The 19,579-nt window shown below is 37.2% G+C and overlaps 1 protein-coding gene across 7 annotated transcripts in view; it reads left to right on the forward strand.

The window, feature by feature from the left end:
* The window catches only part of Pak5 (p21 (RAC1) activated kinase 5), a 312,415-nt gene that overhangs the window by 133,423 nt on the left and 159,413 nt on the right, over positions 1 to 19,579 (forward strand). For all 7 annotated transcript variants that reach the window (XM_085833823.1, XM_085833816.1, XM_085833825.1 and 4 more), the window contains one exon: positions 2,031 to 2,185. The gene's annotated coding sequence lies outside the window, so the exon portion shown is untranslated. The remainder of the gene's footprint in view (positions 1 to 2,030; positions 2,186 to 19,579) is intronic.

Genomic DNA, 19,579 nt, shown 5'->3' on the forward strand with positions numbered 1-19,579 from the left:
ACTTTCTTTACTGTTTCCTTAGATTTTTTCATTGCAGAAGTATCCTGTTTTTACTACTATAATAAAATACCATGACCAAAAGTAACTAGGGGAAGAAAGTTAATTTCATTTACTCCTCTATATCATAGTCCATCATCAAAGGACGTTAGGGCAGGAAACTGGAGGCAGGAACTGACACAGAAATCATGGAAGAACTTTGCCTACTGGTTTACCCCTCAAGGCTTGTTCAGCCTGCTTTGGGTTCAACCCAAGTCCACAGATGGAACTATTCACAATGCACTGAGCCCTCCCACATCAATTATTAAACAAGGAAATGTCTCAAAGACTTGCCCACAGGTTACTCTACTTAGAGCACTTTATAAAATGACGTTCTCTTTCCCCAATGACTAGAACTTGTGTCGAGTTAACAAAAATCTAACCAGGACAAGAAGTCTACTGCATGCATATTATGTTTGTTCCAAGAGATTTGTATGGTAATTGTGAATGAGGTTATTTTTCTATTATTTTTAAAAATGTTTGCTTTTTGTGTACAGAAAGGCTATTGATTTTTTGAGTTGATTTTATATCCTATTTTGTCAGAAGTGTTTATCAGATTTTTAAAAATCTCAAAAAGAACATACATTCCTTTGAGTACACACACACACACACACACAGAGAGAGAGAGAGAGAGAGAGAGAGAGAGAGAGAGAGAGAGAGAGAGAGAGAGATTTCTTTCCTTTTGCTAGCACTTTTATTTCTGTTTCTTGTCTTATTACTCTAGCTAAGATTAAGACTTCTGTTGAGTAAAAATGGAGAAAGTAGCCAATCTTGTTTTCTTCTGGTGAAAGTGTAAATTCTTGGAGTTTTTGTCCCACCCCCACCCCCTGGTTTATGTAAAGTTGGCTATAAGTTTGCCATATATAGCTTTTTTCAAAAGATTTATTTATTTGTTTGTTTGTTTATTTATGTAATGAGAACACACTGTAGCTGTCTTCAGACACACCAGAAGATGATATCAGATCTTATTACAAGTGGTTGTGAGCCACCATGTGGTTGCTGGGAATTGAACTCCGGACCTCTGGAAGAGCAGTCAGTGCTCTTAACTGCTGAGCCATCTCTCTAACCCCATATGTAACTTTTTTTTTATGTTGAGATATAATTCTTTAATTCCTAGTTTCTTCATGGAATTTATCATGAAAGAACATTAGTTTTTTTCTCAAAAAGCCTCGTTGCATCACTTGACATGATCCTATGATTTTTTTTTACCTCGAATCCATATATGTGATATATTGCATTTATTAACTGGGAGAACAATAGGAGCTAACAGAATTGGACAAGAGTGAAAAATAGGAGAGTAGGGGTATATTAGTAAAATATAAACTCAAAGCATACTATGTATTTGTGTGAAAGATATCAAAGATATCATTGTATGACCTAGTGGTCTTGTGTAATGTGTGTTTACATGTGTGTGTGTATATATATATATATATATATATATATACACACACACATATGCACATAGATATTCAGACAGTCCAGTTACTCTGGTAGACTCCAGAGATTCAGGAAAAAGGTCACATTCTCTACCCCGATGTGGTCTACTATATATTGTGGATTCACAGTGCAATAATTATATAAAGTAGAAAAAATGTATACTACAGGTGTTTTACGAAGAAAATGTAATTTTGTGCTTTTAGATTTGACTTCATTTTCTACAATACTTAATGAAACAGAAAAGTGCAGTTATTTCAACAACACGTAATAGTTTACTTCTGCATGCTTGCAATCTGTTCTGGGTTCTAGGAAGACAATAATAAATTAAAGCATCAACGATGTGGTACACTACAGGTGCAGATCACCTACTAAGGGGAGATAAACACCATGGAGAGGATAATCCAAATAACACCATACAGATGTGTTGCTTAAGAATGTGAGAGAGATTGCGAAAAAAAAAATGATGCTGGAGAATGTAAAGTAATGAATGTATTTACACTTCTTTATAAAAAAGCATAATTTTGGTTATGAGTCATGTTGGTCCCATGTTGTTACAGAAATACACTGTGGTGAAATGCTTCTGTCTGTTGCCAAAATGAACACTGAAGAAAAATGAAGAAAACTGAAGAACTCCAACAAAAAGTTTGCACAGCAGAAGTAGCCAAACTCTTCTGGAATCTTTAATTCGTCCCCAGCCTTCGTAAAACAAAAAGTAAGAAAATGTAATTTTGCACTTTTAGATTTGACTTCATTTTCTACAATACTTAATGGAACAGAAAAGTGCAGTTATTTCAACAACATGTAATAGTTTACTTCTGCATGCTTGCAATCTGTTCCGGGTTCTAGGAAGACAATAATAAATTAAAGCATCAACGATGTGGCCTTGGAATAAATGACAGTGGTTAAGTATGCAAATGAGTGGGAAGGAAACTAGTTGCCACTGATGGTATTTATGACCATGGTATACAATTTAATAAGGCAAATGATGGATGGGGTTCCTGTATGGCTCCTGACTACCGGAAATAGTGTTATTGAAAAACTGCTTTGTAGAGGTAGCCTGTGTATAAGAAGTATAGAAAATCTTAAGGACTGGTAGCTTATGTCAGTTAAGAAGAGGAGTGAAGGGGATCTGTAAGGAGTTGGGGAGGGACAACTATAATCAGAATATATTGTGTGAAAAATCAATTTTCAGTGAAAAGAAAGAATTTCTTAAAAACACCCTTTCATATTGGGTTTTTTCTTAGATATGAAATGTAAGGAAATTCATCAATGGAGCATAGACCTCCTCAAATTTCGTGTTTAGGGCACTAACTCATAATAACACAGCTTAATAATATTTGAAAGTCTTAACAAAGTACAGAATGCAGTTTTATGAACCTCATGATTCTTAGGTGACTTTGAACTCAAATGTCATGGACACTTTCCTTCCTCTACACCAGATTCATTTCAAAAGCCTTTGGTGATAAAGTAGGCTTAGAGTAGCAGTTATATAGGGTCAGATCATTGAAGACTTGGGAAATTTTACAAAGTATACACATGTTAAGCAGGAGTAAAAGTGAATGATACATATGACAGAACAAAGAAAGCACAGCAAAACGCCAGAGAAGTCTGAGACTTCAGGCAAGGCATCCAGCATCCTTTCTACATCCCAGAGGATGCAGGCACATATGTCTATGTGAGTGTACATGTATATTTCATGTGTGCATGTGTGAAGGTCCATATTGGGTGTCATTCCTCAGGTGCTATCTACCTGACTTTTGAAACAAGGTCTCTCATGACCCTAGAGATCACCAAGTAGGTTAAACTGTCTGGCCAGTAATCCCCAGAAATTCAAATTTCTATGCCTCCCCAGTACTTAGATTACAAGTGTGTGCAACCCACCCCAGCTTTTTTTACATGAATTCTGGGGATTAAACTCAGCTCCTTCTGCTCACAAATCAAGCACCTTACTGAGATGTCTCACGACCCAAGTTTTGAAGTTCTGAGAGGAGCATTTTAGCAACACATAATAAGTGACTGATTAGTACATGCCACATGTGACTGGGCCTGAACTTAATACCATGGTTCTAGGTATCAGCAAACTAAAAACAGAGCTACCTATAATAAACTGCAAGTTAACATTACCTTCACAACTCAGAGAAGTGAATCTGAAAAGAATGTCAGAGAAAACCTAAAGCAATCTCATGTGTTCTATAATCTGTCTTTTCAGCCACTGGCCAACATACAACTGTAATTAACTAGAATTATTTAAAGGGAGCTAACAGTTCTAGAAGTGGTTGGATTCTGAAGCAATAAGAATAGTATAAGCCAAAAAAAAAAAAAAAAAAAAAAAAAAAGTAATGCTGTCTTACTTTGTTTACTCCAAACTTTGGGTATTGATAATTTTAGGGAGATGATGTTAGTACAACTTTAAGGGAGTGAAGGTATGAGGCAGGGAAAAGAAAGATAAAATAGAGGTGCTGTCTAATTATTGTGAACATGAAAGATGCAGCCCCTTAGATACTTCCAGTATACAGTCCTGAAGATCTTTCCCATTTATCCCACTATGGAAAAGGATTGGGGTATTTAGCCAACTTCTCACAGTTGTCTTGGCTTAATGTGGACTACTGTCCAAGGAAAAATGGGGAAATATGGATTCTCTGGCATTTATAGCATACCAAGTGTAGGAACTAAACCATAAGAACAGCCAAAGGAAGTGCTTGGGCACAATCCATATATCTGGCATCAGTATCCATCATTAGATCAGCACACAGTCAACTTGAATGTCTGAGGTCTGTGGATAGAACAGTCTGGTTCTGCCAGGCCAACAAAGGTAGTGATGCCATGAGCCAGATACTATACTAAACCCTTCATTTATCCTTTACCATTTATTTCTTTTACTTGTTGGGTACTCACTCTATACCAAGGCAACAGATGGCCATAAGTCCATATCTCCTCTGACAGGTGCGTTGACATTAGAAGTGTGATTGTAATGAGCTCTCTCCACTGGGAGGGGATGGAATCGAATTTACAACTCAGACTTTTTATTTGGAAATTAAACAGTGGAAATTAAGAGCATCCCCTTCTGAACTGCTTCCATCACTCTCCAGGGTCTGTGTTAAGGCTGGTATGCTCCCAGTCAGCAGGTGTGGCCAGCTTTAGTGTGCGGCTTAGCAAGCTAACATTAGCATTTCAAGCCTTAAAGACACAGAATGGAAACTTGATTATGGAAAGAAATACTGGAAAAGACTGAATTTAAAACCTGAGCCAACGTCCTCATTCCTGCTGATGCAGAAACATTGGCCTTCACTCTTCATCCCCAAACATTTTGATAATTCTTTGATCCCTATTTCTAAAAGGTGAAATGAAATTTTAGAAAAAGAAGCAAATAAGCATAAAATCACAATTAGAGGGAAATCGATACCATAAGAAAAACAACCATATGAAGTTTAATGAGTACTCTAATTTATAGTGCATTAACTAATTTAATTTAAATTTTTCTTTGATAAGCAGAGCATCGCCATTGTGTCTTTCAAGTTTCTCTCTAGAAGTAGGTCTGTCTTAAATGTGTATCTATTCACCTACAGAATAAATGTAGTGTGAAATATAAATATCGGAATGTGTTGACATTTATGTTTCTTCTGTCATGTGCTCTGATGGTAACTTTATACACATTCTTTTCTTCTCATTCAAGAGTTTTTCAGAGAAATCCAAGAGTGGATTATATAGTAGAATAGGAGGTAAAGGTGACAAACATCAGTTTCCTGGAACTAAGGGATTCCCAGGATGCAAGCAGTTTATTACTAAATTTATTTGCTCAGGCAAAATGGTATACCTGGTCATATTAATTGTATGCACGCCGGCTTTGCACATGATCTAAGCTCTTTCCCTCAGAGGCGCTAGCAATTTCTACTTCCAAACAAGCAGTCTGTGAGGGCTTCCATTCAGGAACGATTTCTTTTTCATGCTTGCTGTTCTCCATATCTTAACTTTTGCCAATCAGCTGAGTGTGAAATGGAAGCTTGCTGCAATTTGATTTCCCTGGTTACTAATGAGGTTTGGCAACGTTTCGTGTATTGTTCACCATTCGTGTTTGCTGTTCTGTGAAGTGCCTTCCTTATTCCCATCTTCCCTCTCCCTTCTGTGGAATTGTTATTGGATTCATCTCATGCATCCTGTCTCTCTCTCTCTCTCTCTCTCTCTCTCTCTCTCTCTCTCTCTCTCTCTCTCTCTCTCTCTCTTGCTTTTACCATCATTTGCATTCTATACCATTAGCAGTGGTGCATTTTAGATTGAACAGTTCTTGTGAGATAGCATCATGGTTAGCAGTCCCCTAGGTCCTTACCTACTATCTGCAATAGCATCCCAAAACTCAGAACAAAAAAATTATCCTAGATATAAAGATATCTCTAGTTAAATGGTTCTGTTTGAGAAAAACTAATCATACCAACTCCTATCAGTGGGAAGAATGAACATGGAATAAATTCCCTCGCTATTTTTCTTTGATAAGCTCTTTCAAAACCTATTTGTCTGTACATATTCAGAATTAGTTGTATGAAACCTAGCAGAGGCATTGCTGTCCACTGGCTGCATAGCTCACAGACATGTAATGACCAGAACAGTAACATATGAATTTAGCCTCCTGTAGTGTCCTGATTCTTTACCTTCTTCTTGTCTCACCTATTTTAGGATTATATATTCCAATTCAAGTGTTAGGACAACTGTTTGTCTTAGCATTTCCTTGGGAAAATGCACTAATACAGACAGTTATAGCAGAGGTGTCCTGTGGATAAGATTGGAACTGGATTACTAACCTGTCAGAAAGTAGCAGGAATAACATTTCTTAGTGGTAAATTTTGATGAAAATAAATCCCGGAATGTAGCCATAGCAGAGTTTCTTTAAAGTTACTTAAGCTTTCACAAGTAGCAAACTGTGTTACAGCTTAGGAACAGGTCAGGGGTTGGGATTTCTAGAAGTTACATACACAGTGAACATTGAAATGGTGATTATTAAGTACCTTGTCAAGTAGGAGTTCTGCCTTTGACCCATATGAAAAAAAATGTGACACTCTTGGGTTAATTGCCAATGTAAGGTATGTTCTGAAAACCAAAGAGCATATACAGCAAGTTCATTGCATTCTAATCTCTGCAGTCATCCCATATTTGTTTGAATAGTTTGATGAAACTATTTGGTATAGCCCTCTTAGAGAAAGTGTAACACTAGGAGGAGTTGTGGAGGTTACATCCCATTCCCATTTAGCCCCCTCTTTGCCTGATGATGTGTTTTCAAGATGTGAGCCCTTAGCTAGTGCTCCAATGCAATTCCTGCCTGCTGGCTGCTAAGTTCACCGCCATGATGGCAAGTTGCCTTGGTCAAGGTGTCTCATTATAGCAACAGAAAAGTAACTAAGACAATATCCTACATCAAATAATTTTTAAAAAGGCTCACTTTCTTGACATTCTTTTTTCTCTCATTGCTCTATTTTTTGACAATTTCATATATGTATATAATAAATTTGGACATTTTCTTCACCCATTACTTTATGCCCTTCCCTTCTCCTTCCCACTGAAATCTTTCTTACCCAAAAATTTCCCTTTTATCTTTAAGGTTTTTGGTTTGGACCATATATATTTAATTGGGGCTACTTTAGTGAGCTTGGGCAGTGGGTTATTAATTAGAGCATGGATAACTTGTCAGTAGCCACACCACTGAAAAAAATGACACCCTCTACTAGCATCCATTAGCTACCAGTAGCCCCTCAAGAAAGGAAGGACCTCATGAGCTAATCTATTTCCATAGTGAAATATTTACAGGCCCAATCATATGCGGGTATTCTTTTAGACAACCATAGAGACAGTTAGTTAATAAATTCAATACCTATATCATGATTAAAGGACATAATTTTGCATCTTGCCATCACATCCTCCATCTCTTTTGTTCTAGCTGTGCTTTTGTCTTTTGTGTTCTCTGGACTTTGAACAGGATAATATAGAGGACCAAGCAGTTAACCGTCACTGATACTTTTCTCAGCACTTTGACCAGTTATGACTCTGCATTAACTGCCATACATTGCCAAAAGAAGCTTTTTTGATCTCTAAGTATTTACAAAGTTGTTTAAAATTGAAAAATGTATATTTTGCATAATGGAGTACTAGGTTCTCATCTAGAACCTATAAACTCCAACACCCTAGGCACTTGAGCAGATTTTCTGTATCAGACCTAAGTACCTTCTTGTGAAACAGGTATGAAATTCAATCAGAAAGCAGTTGGTCACCCCATGATAGTTGTGCAAATTTTATAACCATAGATTCATCTTGTCTTAAAGATAATTACCATAAGTCATGGAGTCCAGGAGCTAGTTAAGACTATTGATAACTTTTCTTTCCCAGAAGCCTGCATAGTACTTTCTGTGACCATGAAGCAGCCACAAAGAAGGAAGTTTGCTATCCCTATGCACTATAAGCAAAGCATGTGATCTCTTCAGCAATGTTGTCTTATCATATAGTTCTGGTGCATGACCAGAAGTAATGACAGTATCATATATTGTCTTAGGGGCCTCTGCAGCCTCCCTTGCCAACAATTCATAAGGCAATAGGCCACACTGTCATTAGTTCTTATTAAACAAACTCTGGCTTCTGGGATTGGCATTATGTACTTACCTAAAACACTACCATTCAAACTCTTTTTATGATGAGCTTGCAAAAGATAGTTATCTAAGTGGCTTTTCTGTACAAAACCTTCCCTGTGTCCCCTCTTCGCTCCTAATACCACCCCATCCTCTTTACTACACCCATCTCTACATTCATATCACAAATGTCATATGATCCCTGCTCTCTTATGACAGAAGTCCACAAATAAGAGGAAATATGCAATATTTGTCTTTCTGAGAACTGATTATCTCAGTATACTTTCCCATTCCAGCCATTTTCATACAAATTTCATAACTGTACTTTTTGACCTAACCTGTATGAATCTGGGTTCTAGATTCAGTCCCAAGGTGGAGTACAGAAGACAAAAAAGAAAGAAAGAAAGAAAGAAAGAAAGAAAGAAAGAAAGAAAGAAAGAAAGAAAGAAAGAAAGAAAGAAAGAAAGAAAGAAAGAAAGAAAACGGTAACAAAGAGGAAGCGTCAAAAGCTGAGGTCAGGAGGATTCCAAGGGCTGATGAGCCAAGCCAGAAAGCTTATTAGCAGCATGGCTTTTTTATACCCTTCAAATGGGAAACCAGAAAATAAGTCAGTAAAGAGTATCAGAGAGCAGAATTACAGGGAGCTTAAAATATCTCAAGTTCTCCTTGAGTAAGGTACATTCTCAGATGGCAAAGTATTTCACATCTCAGTGTCTGTATCATCTGACCTCATATATATGGGGGAAATGTCAAGTGTCAGTTCTCAGACTACATCTTTGCAAGGCTCTCACACCAATCTTTAACTGCCCTTTCCTGACCTGACCCTAGCTAAGAGGCAAAATGCCCACATCCCATCATCAGTGCCTCCATGCCTTCTCCAATCCATTCTAGACCCCAGCAATTTTTCTTTGCATCTGAATTATGTTTGACATGTATATGCATTGCACGTTTAATACCCATTCATCTGTTGATAGACACCTAGGCTGGTTTTATTCCCTGGCTATGTAAATTGAGCAGTAATAAGCCCACATGTGCAGGTATCTTTAATGGAGGATATAGACTACTTAAGAGTACATGCCCAGCAATTGTAAACGTGAGTCTTAATAGACGTGCCCTTTTGGATTTTTTTTAAAGTAACATCCACTGAATTTCCTAGCGGTTGTAAGAGTTCACACTCTTACCAACAGGGAATTAAAAAAAAAAAGGTTCTGCTTTCCCCACAACCTTAGCTGCACTTGTTGTCAATTGGGCACAATAAAATAGAATCTTAACATACTTTGGTTTTCTCTGTAAAGGTGTGCACCACCATGCCCAGCTTAATAAAATATTTATTAGCTCATACATTTCTTTGTTTGAGAACTCTGCTTAGTGGCAAAGTCCATTTTTGTTTGGATTGTCTGTTTTCTCAATATTGTGATTTTAAATTTTTTTCTTTGTATAAACTAGATATTACTTCTCTGAAAGGTTTCATCTCATTTTATAGACAGTTTATTACCTAAATTAGTAGCTTCATTTTCAATACATATGTTATACCTATATATATCATGAGGTCTTGCTTGTCAACTGTTGGCTTATTACTTCTTGAGTTACCAGAATCCCCCTCAGAAACTCCTTATCTAGGAATATGTGTTTCTAAAATATAATAATCCTGAAGTGTGGGGCTGTAGGGTGTGGGGGAAGAGGGGGTAGGGAGAGAATGTCCATGTCTGGTCAGAGTTCCTGTGCTCTGGGCAGGTGGATGTGGGAGGACTGCCAGATGCTTTCCACGCAGCTCTGGATGGGCATCTGGCTGTGTGAAGTCACTGACCCCACATGGCAGGGAGTGGACAAAGAGCAGCCCCTGTACCAGGTTCTCAGTCTCCGACATCCCCTGGATATGGCAGAAGAGCTGAGAACAGAATAGGGGCCCTGGAGCAACACTCTCCCACAGGGGAGTCCTTGAAGAACAGAGACAATTTATGGTTTTAGAGCTTTATTGTAGAAAGGCAGGAGGAAAGAGAAAAGGTAGAAAGAGAGAGAGACCGGTCTGGCCAAGAGGAGAGAAGGGGGAAAAAGAGAGAGAAAAGAAAGGCTTGAGAATAAGAAAGGATAAAGAGAGAGAGGTAAAAGCTTACAGAGTAAGAGGGAGAGTAAGAGAGTGAGGAGGGGCCAAACAGCCCCTCTTATAGTGGGATTGTTATCTTGCTGTTGCTAGGTAACTGGGAAGAGTCTAGCCTGAAGGTCAGAAGCTTGGGACACTGTGTACATGACTGTCAGCCATGAGCCTCTACTGTGGGGTCTGTGGTGGCAGTAAGTTCCACAGGAGTCAGGGGCCCAGGAGACATGAGGGAACGCCTTCCATCCCATGTAGGTGGGAATTACCACCCATCAGGTTCTACCAGGGTTCAGATCTCAACCAGCCTGTCTGTGCATAACCCATTGCCCCACACTGAATTGTACTCCTTAGTTTTCCCCTGGCAGCTTCTGAATTTTGTGTCTTTTGATGAAGTCTTTGCTCCATTTGCAGTTGATTTTTGTGCAGGATGAGAGACGAGGATAGTTTCATCCTCCTACACATCGACATCAGTTTCAAAGATGCTGTCTTTTCTCCAGTGTGTATTTTTGGCCTCTTTGACAAAAATCAAGTGGCTCTAGTTGTACATTTTTGTATCTGGGTCATCTCGGTATTCCACTGATCCATGTGTCTCTTATTGTGCCAATGCCATTCTGTCTTTATTACTATGGCTTTATATTACAACTTAAAATCAAATGTGATGACACATGCCACAGTCTGCTTTATTTGTTAGTTTGTTCATTTTTGTTCAAGGCTACCTTGGCTATCAGGATCGTTTATGCTTCCATAAATATGTTAAGATTTTTTTCTCTGAAAAATGACACTAGAATTTTTATTGGGATTAAATTAAATCTATAGATTGCCTTTGGTAGGATGACCATTTTCATGATATTTATCCAGCCAATAAATGACCATGAGAATTCTACTTATCTACTAGTATTTTCTTTCCAGTGTTCCTTTTTATCATAGATGTCTTTCACTTCCTTAGTTAGGTTTATTCCAGCTGTGTTTTTTTTCATTATTTTGCTTTATTTTTAAGATTACAATGTAAATACACCATTTCTTCCTTTCATTCCCTCTCTCTAAATCCTTCTTGTCTTTCAAATAACTTACTTTTATAAAAAAAATGTTGTTATATGCACATATATATTCATATATATAAGCATATATGTACTATATATAAATATATATTACATAGATTTGAGTGTTTTATATGAATGAAAGTGTTTACCTGTATTATTTCTCAGTGTTCTCTCTTTTTTTTTCTGTGTAATTTCACATGCTTCCACTTTGCTAAAATGTGTTTATCAACTCTAGGGGTTCTGTAGTAGAGTCTTTAGAGTTTTCTAGATATAAATCATGTCATCTAGGAACTTTCCCTTTCCAGTTTGTATTCTTGTTTTCTTCTCTTGTCTTATTCCTGTAGCTCAGATTTAAAGTACTATATTGATAGGAGTTCAGAGAGGGGTACATTTGTCTTGTGCCTGATCTTAGTAAAACTGCTTCAAGTTTTATGCTCACAATACATTTGTTGTATATAGTCTTTATTTCATTGAGCTATTTTCATCAGTGCCTAGTTTCTATAGGAGTTTTAATATGAAAGAATTTTGGATTCTTTCAATAGCCTTTCTGCATCTACCAAAATGATGACGTAATCTCTCTCCCTGTAATTCATGTGATGAATTGCATCTATTAAGTTTTTTTTCTAGTGAGCTTTTTCTGCATCTTTAGAATGAAGTCAACTTGATCATGGTGAATGATCTTTTTTGACAGATTATTAAACCTGAATTTCAAATATTTTACCCAAAATATTTTGTGTCTATGTTCATCAAGTAGATTAATGTATGCTTTTCTTTTTTGTTATGTTTTAAATGATTTGGTACTGGCTTCATAAGAAAAGCATGAAAGAATTCATTTATCCTATATTTTACAGGCTATTTGAGAGGAAATAGTGTTATTCTTATAGAATTTTGAAAGTCTAGTAAAACTATATGTTGAATTCAAATACCCAATATAGGATCTCTCTTCATAGCTCTGGCTGCCATGTAACTCAAAACTTCTTATTTCGGGGTAGCCTTGAATTCACAGATATCTGCCTGCATCTGCCTCCAGAGTACTGGGACTAACTGTGTGGACTACCTCGCCCAGCTAACCTGAACTTTTTCTCATTGGGAGAAGTTTTATCACTGTCAATTTCATTGTTTTAGATTTGTTTGAATCATTTACCTTATCTTTTCATATCCATAGGTTACATGTCTCTAGAAATTCATTCATTTCTTTTAGATTTTCTAATTTATTGAAAAAAATTAAATTTTAAAGATAAGTCCTAATGACTTTGAACTTCATTAGTATCCATGATGAACTTTTCATTAACTTATTATCTTTGGTCTCCTTTCTTTTTTTGCTTAATTTGGTTAAGGGTTTGTCAATCTTGTCTACCTTTTCAAAAAACTTTGAAGAACTTTCTGATTCATTGATTCTTTCTAATTTTTTTCATTTCAACTTCAATAATTTACGTCCTCATCTTTTCTTCTTGTTTGGGGGTTGGATTGTTCTTATTTTTCCAGTTTTCTATGTTGTCTCATTAATTAATGTATTTATTATCTCTCTGATTTTTTTAATGTAGGAACTTATAACTAAAACCTCTAACAGAGACTTTATTCATTAGATTCTTGTGTGTCTGGGTTTTATTTTTCATTCAGCTCTGGATTTTTAAAACCTCCTTCTTGAATTCTGTAATAAGCAATTAATAATTCCAAGGTATGTTATCTAATTTTCCTGTTTGAATATTTTCCGTAGGATCTTTTGTTACTGATTTCTAGCTTCATTCCATCATGGTCAGATAGAATATAACATGCTTTCAGTTTGTTTTTTTTTTTTTAATTTATTATGGTTTGCTTTCTTGATAGATAGATCGATAGATAGATAGAGACAGAGACATGTTTTTAGAAAAAGTTTTGTGGCTTACTTAGAAGAATGTATATTCTATGGTGTTTGAGTAGAATGTTTAAATTTCTGATAAGCACATTAAAATATGGTGTCATTCATTCTGAAGTTTCTGTTTATTTTCTGTTCAGATCATCTCTGTAATGGTGGGAAATGGAGTATTGCTGTATAGAGTTTAATCTGTGACATTATATCTAAGCTTTAAAAAAAAAAACCTGGTGCATCTGTGTTTAGTTCATGTATGTTAGAATTGGCATGTCCTTCTAGTGTATTGTGTCCTTAATGAGTGTGAAGTAATGTTCTTTATTTCTTTTTTTTTTTTTAAGATTTATTTATTTATTATATGCAAGTACACTGTAGCTGTCTTCAGACACTCCAGAAGAGGGCGCCAGATCTCGTTGCGGATGGTTGTGTGCCACCATGTGGTTGCTGGGATTTGAACTCTGGACCTTCGGAAGAGCAGTCGGCTGCTCTTACCCACTGAGCCATCTCACCAGTCCCCATGTTCTTTATTTCTTATTATTAGATTTGGTTTAAACTACCAGTTATTAGAATATTGATAGTTGCTTATTTCCTGGTTTCATTTACCTGGAATATCCTTTTCCAAATTTTCTTCCTCACTTTCTATCTTTGAAAATGATAGTTCATATTCTTTGCTATCATATACTCGTTTGTCTTTTAAACTGAAAACAGTAAACTGGGAGTTATTATTTTATTTATTCCTTTCACTTTTTCTGATTTCATAATATTTGTGTTTTGTTAGTCTTCCTATGCTTAAGAACTATCATTACATCATTTAGTTCCTGTGGTGTTTGTGTGTGTTTGTGCGTGCGTGTATGTGTGTGTGTGTGTGTGTGTGCGTTGCATAGCCTCTTTGATATGTTTATCTTTCCCCTCATTCCAAATTATTCCTTCCAGTCTTCTTTGACAGTCATACATTTCTCTAGCATGCTTTTATCATGAATGGGTGGGTTTAGCTTATGGCTGTGGAGATCATGGGCCTTAGGTTGGAATCTACTATTGTTAATTTGCTAAATGGACATGCTGTCAAATTGTCGTCTATCTATTTATATTTGTATACGTAGACATGGGCTTCTCACAACTTTGGACAGAGCTTCCTTTATAGAAGACAACAGTCAATAGAAAGAGGCATGACTAATCAAAGTGCTGATAATTAAGAGACTTAGTGCTATGGGACATCTATATTAACTTCCATAACACCAATGTTCTGGGAACATAGAAGAGGAGATGGGAAGAAATATGAGAGTGAGAGATGTGGAAGGGCCACTTTAATGCTATGAAATGCTGTCTTCTTGACATATCATGACTGTTCGGGCCATCATTTCACAGCATCCACAAGATGCTATCTATATACAGCCCTCGTGAAATCAAGCCTAATCAAATCTAAGCAGCTGACATAGATAAAATGCAAGCCCCACCCCATCCTGGGGAGGTATAATTACCAATAATATGGCTTCTGGTAAAGCTTCCATGATCAAGTAGATGTCTTCTTTAAATATACTTGTAATCTTATTTTTATATACTTTGTCTATAATTTTATGTAAATCTATGCTACTGGGAATTACTATAGGATGTGTAAATTTGAGAAGTCCATAGTCTCCTGCTTTCTTATGTTGCTTTTTTTTTTTTATTTTATTTTATTTTATTTTATTTTATTTTATTTTGCATTGAGGAATAGTTATCTGAGGCTAGCTTGTTGCTTAGTCTGTGTCTGTGTGTTGGTATTATTCTTTCTGTTACTGTTATTAAAGTGTCTTTTCTTCTATCATCAAAGCTATATGCAGTGTTCATGGAATACTGGATTGTAATAGAGTTGAGATAATATTTCCCTTTGTTAAATTGATGTCTGTGTCATCCAGGCCCCATCTCTACTCTTCTCATAAGAGTTGAGTATTCTCTTACCGGTGGTAGCACTTGGGAGAGTGAACCTTGCATTACGCTTGACCAGCACAGTAGATCTGTCCCTGATGTCAGGGGAGCAGGAGAGTTGGACCCACCCCTTGCCTGCTGTGAGATGGTGTGGATACAGGAGAGACATCCTTTCCCTGCCTCACTCTCTTCTTGAGACTACAGCAGGGAGGAGAGCTAGCCCCAGGGTCATGAGAACTGAAGAGTTACCCCTGCCCCTCACTGGATTCAGCACTCAAGAGGGTGGGCCCTGCACCTCATCTGGGCAGCACAGTAGAACTGGCCCTAAGACAAAGGTACAGGAGGGCCAGCCCTGAAAGTATGAGAATGGGAGAGCTGGCCCTGACCCTTGTTGGCTTTTGCATTGGATGAGCTAGCCAGGGTAGTGCTGGAGAACTCACCATTATGGTGTGGGTATAGGAGAGCTGGCAGGATGACCAGCTCAGCTACTACCCAGGCTCAGTCCAGGGTCTTTAGTTGGCTAATTCCAACATCTACATGAACTGCTGGGACATGTGAAAGGGCTGGTTCTACAGAGCCAAATCTGCAGGATCTCCATGAAACAGGGCAACAACAGGATATCTGAGAGGAGTCCCAGTGAGAATCCAGTACTGATAATGTAGCAGAAGCTAGAAGCCTTGACCCAATGACAAGACCAATGACTCATTGCAGTGAACGTTTGCAAGATAAGATGTGTAGGCAAAAAGGAATACTGTGTCACACACTGTGACACACTACAACTTTCATATGATATATATATATATATATGTGTGTGTGTGTGTATACATAAATATACATATACACATACACACGTATACATATATACATATGTTTATATTTTGGTTTCTTTATTTTCTTTCAAGGGGCAATTGCAAAGATGGAGGGTAGATATGAAGGGAGAAAAAGATGAGTGGGATTTGGATGCATGATGTGAAACTCACAAAGAATCAGTAAAAAGCTAATAAACAAAACAAACAACAAAAAAGAATTGAGTACTGTCTGCAATAGCAGTCACCACCATTCAAAAGTAATTCCACTATCAAAAAAGAGTATCACTTGGCTACAAAATGTTTGTTCTTTAAGTACCAAGTGTTTTTATAAGGAAGTAAAAGGATACCAATAATTGTGGGATATGTGTGAGTGTGTGTGTGAGTGTGAGTGTGTGTGTGTGTGTGTGTGTGTGTGTGTGTGTGTACGAATGCAGTGTACCTAGTTGTTCCTATTCAGTTGCTAGATAGACAGTAGAAAAGGTAGAAAAAGGTAAATATACATTAAAAGTAAAATGATATTCTTTTTGGAAAATGGTGGAGAAGTCTGGAGTTTGAATAAAGGTGATATGAAAGGAAGTTAGAATAAAGGTGATATGAAAGGAGAAGGGTAAAGAAGCAGGTAATGTGGAAGAGTCTCATCTTTCAGGATAGGGAGTTCCAGAAAGCCTGAAGTGGTTTTTAAGGCTGGTCTACCGGTAACCATGATGAAAGTAGTGTTACTTGCTATGGCTATGAGTCTGATAGTCTGATGGGAGAATTTTATTCGGGCAATGTGTAAAGGGATCATGAGGTTGGGAGAAGCATGGGGTGAAGTGATAAAATTAACAGTTAAGGATACTCTTCCCTTTATGTCCTTAACGTGCTCTCAGGTGATTGCTAAGCACCCATCTTACCCAGAAGGCTTCTTTGACATTATTAATATTTGGGTGTGTCATGAAGAGGAATGTAATAATGGCATTGAATACAATATGAAAGCCATTCACTTCACCATTTTCTTAATTCACCGTCCCCAAAGGATACTCCTTTAAGCAAGTGAGTGCAGTTATCAGCCTTTGAGAATGTTACAAGCTGCAGGTGATATTTAGAGAAGCTGTGAGGGAGTTGAGTTGCCCAATAATAGTATGCTCGTAGAATAAAGAACAGAAGGCAAATAGTAACTTTACTGCTAGAGGCATAATAGAATTTGTCTTAGTTATAGTTATTATTTTTTGATGAAACAGCCTGACCCAAGCAACTTTTGTAGGAAAGGGTTTATTTGGCTTACACTTTCCATCTTAGCCCATCTTTAAAAGAAGTCAGGACAGGAACTCAAACAGGACAGGAGCATGAAGGCAAAACTTGATGCAAAGGCCATGGAGAGGTGTATCATACTGGCTTGCTCCTCATGGTTTGTTCAGCCTGCTTTGTTACACAGCCCAGAACCACCTGCCCAGGGATGGTACTACCCATAATGGGCTAGGCCCTCCCCCATCAATCACTAGCTAAGAAAATACCCCCACAGGCTTGCCTACAACCTGATCTTTATGAAGGCATTTTCATAATTGAGCCTCCATTCTCTCATATGATTTTAGCTTGTGTCAAGTTGACATAAAACTATTCATCGCAATAACTTACACTGTAATTGGCAGCAAGATCAAATCACTAGTCATGATACCTTAAGCAAGAGTGAGTAATCTGAAATCACAAAGAGGACCTGGAAGTCTTTGTAACCAGATATTTAAATAGCTGGTTGAGATGTTACATAATTTTGATAATTAGTAGAAGCCTTATACTTTCATGTATACTTTTCAATGTATCTCCATTTAACCTAGCTCATAAATTGCTAAGGACTCTATTATGTGATGGCTTGTGTCCGTGTTTGTTGTAATTATATTTCCATTTAAACATGTTTATTTTGCATTTGTATGTTAGTTCTAATACATGAGGTAGAAAGAACTCAGGAAATCAGTTGGTTTTGTGGTTGATATTGTTGTTGACTAAATCTTTTGGGAGGCATTTCTCCTTATGTTAAAAGTAACAGTTGATATTAACAGAGGTTAATTTGGGACAAATTTCAAGAACCACAATAGGAATATTTTCACACAGAGAATGTTTCTTTGATTCCCATGGAAGTCATAAAAGATACAATCCCTCTTCTAGGACCTAATTCTAGATTCTATGTCAGGCTTATCTACCCAGTCTTTCCTTGCTCTTGCATAGGGCCTAACACTTTGGTAGAATTGCCACTGTTATGTTCCCTCTGTGCAGTGTTGGCATTCTCATTTGGCTAGTCTCTGTGTAAGTTCTTGTTTTTATTTCACTGGCACTTACTTTTGTGGATAGTGGAGAGGAGTTCTACTGTCAGCTTATTAAGTAGTGAGCCTGGCAAAATTCATCACAATTTAAAAATGTATCCAGGAACTATTTGATTTATACCATGATTGTCTAGATTAGCAAGGCAGCAAATGAGCAAAAATGAAATGACTTGGTTCCTTGTGTCTTTGTCACTACAAAAATAATGAAAAGCAATTGACAGGTGCCTAGTGCATGAATCATAATGGAAGTGAATTTAGTCAAAGAAGTGTCTAGTTGAGTGTATTATAGAGTGTGATATTTCTCATCCCATGTCAAATATCGTGCTCTCAGGATTAGCAGGTGGTTATCAGAAGCCTCAGCCTGTGGGCACACATCCTGAGGGAAGCCATCATGTCTGAAGGGACTCACCTGACAGTCCTTCTTAACCATGTAAGATGAACATTCAACACATACAGTCATTCTATGAAAGCACACGTAATACATTTATGGCAAGAGACAATTTTAATTAATTTTAACCTATATACATCCATATAATGTTTTAAATCAAATCTTCCTTCTCTTCCAATTCATGCCTCTTCTTTCCTCTCATTTCCCCCTTAGAGCTTCATGTGCTGTTTTTTGTTTTTTTTTTAAGCCAAGTGAATTCACTTCCTGCTACCTATATGTCAGCATAGAACATCTACTGGTGCATGGCCAGTATCTCAGGGGACCAAACTTTCTAAACAAATAGAAAGTTTTCTTCCTTCTCCATATGTCAATAGATCCTAGCTAGGTTTGTGACTTCACAAGGCCTTCCACCATCCATACAGAATTTTGGCTTCCTTGATCTGGTGCAGGTCTTACAGAGGCAATTACAGATGCTACTGAGTTCATGTGCACAAGTCCCCTGTCCTGGCTAGAAAATACTGTTTTTCTGGGAATATCCACTTCCTCTGGTTCTTATAATTTTTATCCCCTCTCCCATCATGGTCCCTGTTCCTTAGAGAGAAGAATATGATAAAAAAAAATGTTCCATTTCGAACTGACCCGTTTAGAGTTATCCTCTGCATGTTCTCCAGTCTGGGTCTCTATAGTAATTGAAATCTACTACAAAAAAAAAAAAAGCTTCTCTTATTATAGATACACTAATCTGTGGTGTCAATAATTTCGTGGGGGTGGTTAACTGCACCAGGCCTGAGTTCCATTGTGTGGTACAGGATTTAAATCTAGTAAGAAAGTAAATTGATTACCTCCATGATATTTATGTCACTATTGAACCAGTGGACATACCTTGGCAGGCAAGTCTTTATTGAGACTTACAAGGATCGTGGTAGAGTAAGGCTAATTGTTAATTTTCTCCCACAGTAGTATGCATATGAAGTTCCATCATTATGAAAGTTAGCCAGTAGGCACGAGTCTTACAGGAGTACCAGCTTTATCTCTCCACATTGCACGACTCAAATATGTGTTGTCTACAGATGGTCTTAACAGAACATTGTAGATGGTAATGGGAATTAACATTCAGTAAT

The sequence above is a fragment of the Mus caroli genome, unplaced genomic scaffold, assembly GCF_978045245.1.
Source record: "Mus caroli unplaced genomic scaffold, Mus_caroli_1 scaffold_2, whole genome shotgun sequence".
Taxonomy (NCBI): domain Eukaryota; kingdom Metazoa; phylum Chordata; class Mammalia; order Rodentia; family Muridae; genus Mus; species Mus caroli.